Here is a 6000-nt window from a genome sequence, read left to right as displayed (position 1 = left end):
GGCAGAGAAGGACATCTGGAGCACCCAGCAACACCCCCACATCCTGCAACCCCAGACAGCTAGGTGCCCCCTTGATTAGATTAGGAGAGGGCAGGAGAGGGGTGTGTTTATGATTTTTAGCCACACCAGTGGGTGGGCTCAGCCAGATTTCTCCTCTAAAAATCAGATTCATCCATTTTGGATTTTTAGAGACTGTTGCCTTCAGGGATGGATTTTTGCCACACTTCCCAGGAAGTGGTCATCACAGGGGGACGACCCTGTCCCTGATTGGAGGACCAGGGCCCCCCTGCTTTTCACCCAGGAGCAAGGATAAAACTGGCAGACCTGCACCCACGCCTCAGATCCCCACCAAATTTCAAGAAGAAAGAACTACAAGGAGAAGAAGGACTGCCCTGCTGGACCCCTGGCCTGCACCTGGACCCTGCACTCAGAAAGACTGCACCAGCTGCACACTTGGGCTTCACCACAAGAAGGACTTTGCCTGGCTTCCACTGGTTCAAGGAGGGACTCCCTGTTTGCTACAGGTGAAAAATTGCTAACCAGAGTCCCCTGCACCAACTCCTGAAAAAGTGACCAGCTGACCACTGCCCAGTGGCCAAAAAGGAGTTTGCGCCAGGTGCACTCTGGGAGTTGAAGTCCGCACTTCCCAAGGACCATCACAGAACTTCTGGACCCTTGGGGTGAGCTGTGGACCCCAAAAGAACCTTAAAAGAACATCTGGGTGAAGCCCCAGAAGTTTGGAAAAGATTGGAGAAATTTTAGAAAAAAGCTCCATAAAGTGACCGACTCGACGCGGAAATTCTAGCCGGCTTGCCTCAACCGCGACCCGGCCTGACTTCGTGGTTCGTCCCGGTAAAGAAAAACATCAGAAAAAGAGACTAAGTCCGAACGTAAAAAGTTGACCGGGACCTTCCAGCCATCGTATCCGAGAAGGGCTCCACGGACGTCGGATCAAGATCCAGGTTTACCCCGGTCGAAGGATTTTCATCTCGAAAAAACGACTAAGTCCGAAGGTAGAAATCACCACCGAGGAAACCGACTTCGCGTATCCGGACAAGGGCTCCAGGAGGTCGGATCCAACTGGCAGGTTCGTCCCGGTGAAGAAAAACTTCAAAATAAAGACTAAGTCAGAAGGTAACTTTTTAACCGAGGCTTCCCGCGACCTATAGCCGAGCAGGGCTCCATCGCGGTCGGCCTGAAAGTTTGACTTTGTCCCGGTCCTGGTGCAACCAGATGACCCGATTGGCGCTTTTTGTTTCTATGCGCTAGAAAATAATAATACTTTAAAAATTCATATCTCCGGTTCCCCTGAACCGATTTTAATCGTTTTTGTGTCATTGTAAAGATAAAAATATAAGCTATTTTTATAAATTGGTTTTGGATTTTTAAACTGTTTCCTGTGTTTTATTTAATTACTGTTTTGTGATATTTGAATGCTTTACACTTTGTCTCCTAAGTTAAGCCTTGACGCTCGATGCTAAGCTACCAAGGGTAGAGCTGGGATTAATTTACTGAGACCTAACTGTACTTTTGTGGAGGTTTGTGGCTTGTTGCTAGGTGTAGGTACCTACCTGCCCTATCAATAACCCATTTTCCAACACCAAGTATCCTGGCCCTGTGCATGATGCCTTTATCTTGCGGAATAGAAGCATTCCATATGTGATGTCTCAACACCAGAGGCACCAGGTGTGGCTAATAGGTGAGCCCATGGTCCCCATCCAGTTGATGTAGGTATATGGGTGTGGGGTTGTCCCTAAGGGTGAATGTATTTGCAACAGGTATCCCTCGAATATTTGCAAGTGACTCTGGTTACCCCAACCTCTCATGGCTACTGACACCAGTGAGAAATGCCAGGGCAAGGGCAGAGGACTGTTACAATGAGGCACATGGGCGAACAAGAAGGATCATTGAAAGAACCTTTGGCCTCCTGAAGGCCAGGTTCCGGTGCCTCCATCTGACAGGTGGATCTCTGTACTACTCACCCAAGAAGGTGTGCCAGATCATCGTCGCATGTTGCATGTTGCATAACCTGGCCTTGAGATGTCAGGTGCCTTTTCTGCAGGAAGATGAGCCTGGAGATGGTCTTGTGGCAGTTGTGGACCTGTGGACAGTGAGGAAGAGGAGGCATAGGAAGAAGATGTGGACAACAGAAGCTCACTCACACAACAGTACTTCGAGTGACACACAGGTAAGACACTGTAACTTCACTTTCCATTGCAGTTTTGTGTTAGACATTGGACATGGCAGCCTGATTTCCCTATGTCTATGGCCTCTTACTGTACCCTTTGGCATCTCTATTTAAGATCTTTGTGGCCCACTCTGCCTCCTGGTGTGTTTAGTGCTGCCCACTACAGGTCATACCAATGTATAAATAACTGTACATATGATTTGAAATGTTTACAGCTTGTTAAACTAATACATATTTCAATCATTTGACAGACTTCACACTTGTATTTGTTCCAAGGGTGTTTATTGAAATGCTAATAAGTAGAGGGGGATGTACAATGGGCTGGGGTGATGGTGGAGGAATGTCCAGTATAGAGTCCAGTCTATTTGTATCACAGGTGCAGTGTCCAAGGGGGCATAGGAAGGGGAGCAATGGCAGTACAAGGTGGACAGGGTGACAGAGTGGGACACAAGGGTGACATTCAGGAGAGTCTTATTTCCTGGTGGGGGTCTTGGCAATGTTTTCTGGCTTCTGCCTGGATCGCAGGGACCATTTGTGGGGTGGTTTTCCGTCGGCAGGGGGTGGGGTGCTGGAGGCCTGTTGGTCCTGTGGCAGGGCCTCCTGTCCACTAGTGCCGGCAGAGATGGAGGCTGTTCTTCTGTGTGGCTAGTGTCAGGGGCCCGTTGGTGTGCCACTGCCTCCCTCATGGTGTTGGCCATGTCAGCCAGCACCCCTGCAATGGTGACCAGGATGGTGTGGATGTGTTTGAGGTCCTCCCTGATCCCCAGGTACTGTCAATCCTGCAGCCGCTGGGTCTCCTGCAACTTGGCCAGTATCTGGCCCAAGGTCTCCTGGGAATGGTGGTATGCTCCCAGGATCCCTGCAAGTGCCTCCTGGAGAGTGGGTCCACTGGGCCTGTACTCCCCCTGTTGCACAGCAGTCCTCCTAGCTTCCCTGTTGTCCTGTGCCTCTGTCCCCTGAACTGTGTGCCACTGCCACTGACCGCAGGTCCCTAATTGTCTTGGGTTTGTGGGGTTGCCTGGGGTCCCTGTAGTGGTGGAAACACTACTTACTGACGTGTCCTGGGGACAGAGGGATGGGCCCGCTGGGTGGGTGCTGTGGTGGTGTTTCCTGAGGGGGTAGGCTCTGTGGTGGTATGGGACTGTGGCAGGGTAACCGACTGTCCAGAGGTCCCTGATGGGCCAGGTTGGTCATCATGATCCAGGCGTGCAGAGCTGCTGTCATCACTGTGGGCCACTTCTGGGGGGGGGACTGGGTGTTGGTGGCACCTCCTCCCTGGTGACGTTGATTGGGGGTCCTGTGGGGATGTAAATGCAGTGTTAATGTATCTGCATGCGCCATTTTGTGCATGGGTGTGTTTCCCTGTATGGTTGTGATTGCCCTGTCAGCTTTGCCTTGTGTGAGTGGTGATTTTGTGGGCTAGGTTATTCTCGATAATGTGCATGCTTTAGTGATGGGTTTCCATGCAGGTCTGTGATGGGTGTCCATGCATTGGTGTGGCATGCAGGGCTTGGTTTTGTGATGGGTGGGTTGTGATGGTGGGGTATATGTGAGGTGGTGGAGTGATGGGGTGAGATACGGGTAGGTATTTGTGATGGCATGCAGGTAGGGTGGGGGATATAATAGTACAGATTTGACTTACCAGAGTCCAGTCCTCCTGCTACTCCTGCGAGGCCCTCAGGATGCATGATCGCCAAGACTTGCTCCTCCCAGGTTGTTAGTTGTGGGGGAGGAGGTGGGGGTCCAACCCCAGTCCTCTGTACAGCTACCTTGTGTCTTGCAAGCACGGAACGCACCTAGCCCTGTGGGTCGTTCCACCTCTTCCTGATGTCATCCATTGTTCTGGGGTGCTGTCCCATGGCGCTGACCCTGTCCTCGACGCTCTGCCATAGCTCCATCTTCCTTGCAATGGACGTCTGCTGCACCTGTGATCCAAATAGCTGTGGCTCTACCCGGATGATTTCCTCCACCATGACCCTTAGCTCCTCCTCTGAAAACCTAGGGTGTCTTTGGGGTGCCATGGATGTGGTGTGAGTAGTATGTGTGAGGGTGTGTGGGGTGCTGTGTTGGGGTGTGTGCTGTGAGGTGCGTGGATGGTGTATGGGTGATGGTGTTCTGTGGCTCAGATTGAGTGGGTGCTCCTGGCTTGTCTCTCTCTCAGTTTGCAATCTTTTGTTTCGTTGAAAGTGTTGTGGGTAATGGTGGTGGGTGTTTTATAGTGTTATGGGTGTGTGGGTGTGGTGTGTGTGTGTGTGTCAGGTGTGCGTAGTTTGAATTGTCCAATGTGGTGTAGTTTGGTTAGTGTGTGTGTATTTTGAGCGCGGCGGTGTGTACCGCCAATTGTTTACCACGTCGAAAGACCGCTGAGGTGATTTGTGGGTCCTGATACTGTGGGCGTATTTCTGTTGGCGTAACGGTGTGGGTTTTGGTACCGCCAGCTTATCACTGACCTTTGGGCTGGCGGACTTGTTTGTGTGTCTGTATAGTGGCGGATTTCTCTGTGTGGGTCATAATACCCGAAGCAGTATACCGCTGCGGTTACGGTATGTTGGCGGCCGTCAGCACGGTGGTAGGCGACATTTACTGCCAATGTTGTAATGAGGGCCTAAGACTCTTATTCTTTAGAAAAGTCATATCTTGACTTGTATATGTTGGATTTTTGACATTTTTATCTTTTTTTGTTTAGATAAAAAATTACCTATTTTTCTAAACCTGTATTGTGTCATTTTGTAGTGTTTTCATTGAGTTACTGTGTGTGTTGGTATAAATACTTTACACATTGCTTCTGAAGTTAAGCCTGCCTGCTTGTGCCAAGCTACCAAGGGGGTGGGCGGGGATTAACCAAGGGTGATTCTCCTTTACCCTGACTAGAGTGACGGTCCTTGCTTGGACGGGGTAACCTGACTGCCAACCAAAGACCCCATTTCAAACTATATATATATATATATATGAAAAAAACAAAGGTTACAGGGACGTTATAGTTGGGGTGGTTGGAGTTCGCGGAGTTCTACTTCACAGATTTCCGCTGAGTTAGCTAAAAACTCTGTGACATTCCGCAGAGTTACACATGTGGCGGAATGCCACCTGGTCCAACAACTGGGGGCAGTTGTTGTGGGAACCAGGCAAGGCTGCAAGCGTCAGCAGAGCCCGCTACCCTGCACACTCATACTCCAGATGAAATGATGATGACACAAAATTAAACATAAATTCAAATACATATAACAGGCAGTAGAAAATCTGCAGGTGTAACCAGGCTAGAGGAGGAGGCAACAGTGGTGGTAACCCTTGCGTGGTCTTCGCAGTGACTGTGGGGCAGATTTATGGAAAGTGGCACTGCAGCGAGTGCAGTGCCACTTTCCCTACGCCTCTTAGCGTCCCCAACAGCCACCATGTGTGCACCGTATTAAAATACAGCGCACCATGGTGCAGGGTAGGGGGTAATTGCGGACTTTTTCATGATGCTATTGATCTACTCAGCAAGAGTAACGGCAAAATATTGGCGCTACTCCTGCAGAGTACATAGGTCCCCATTCTAAAGAATGGAAGCACACTTTTAACACCTGCTCTTGAGTAGGCGTTAAAAGTGCCGTAAAAAAAAGGGAATTTGAGGGGGAATGCCCCCTTTTCATACATTATTCCTGGCGCAGGCTAATGTAGCGCAAAGGGTTACTTAGTGGCGCAATGCATACATTGTGCCACCCTGTAAATAATGACGTTAATGTGGCACAAGTTGGCGCCAGGGCATTATAAGTATGCCCCTGTGTGTGAAAGCCTGTCATGAAAGACCACCTAAGAAATTAACATTTTAAAAG

Source organism: Pleurodeles waltl, chromosome 8, assembly GCF_031143425.1.
Source record: "Pleurodeles waltl isolate 20211129_DDA chromosome 8, aPleWal1.hap1.20221129, whole genome shotgun sequence".
Taxonomy (NCBI): Eukaryota; Metazoa; Chordata; class Amphibia; order Caudata; family Salamandridae; genus Pleurodeles; species Pleurodeles waltl.
Note: the sequence above shows the minus strand (reverse complement) of the source record.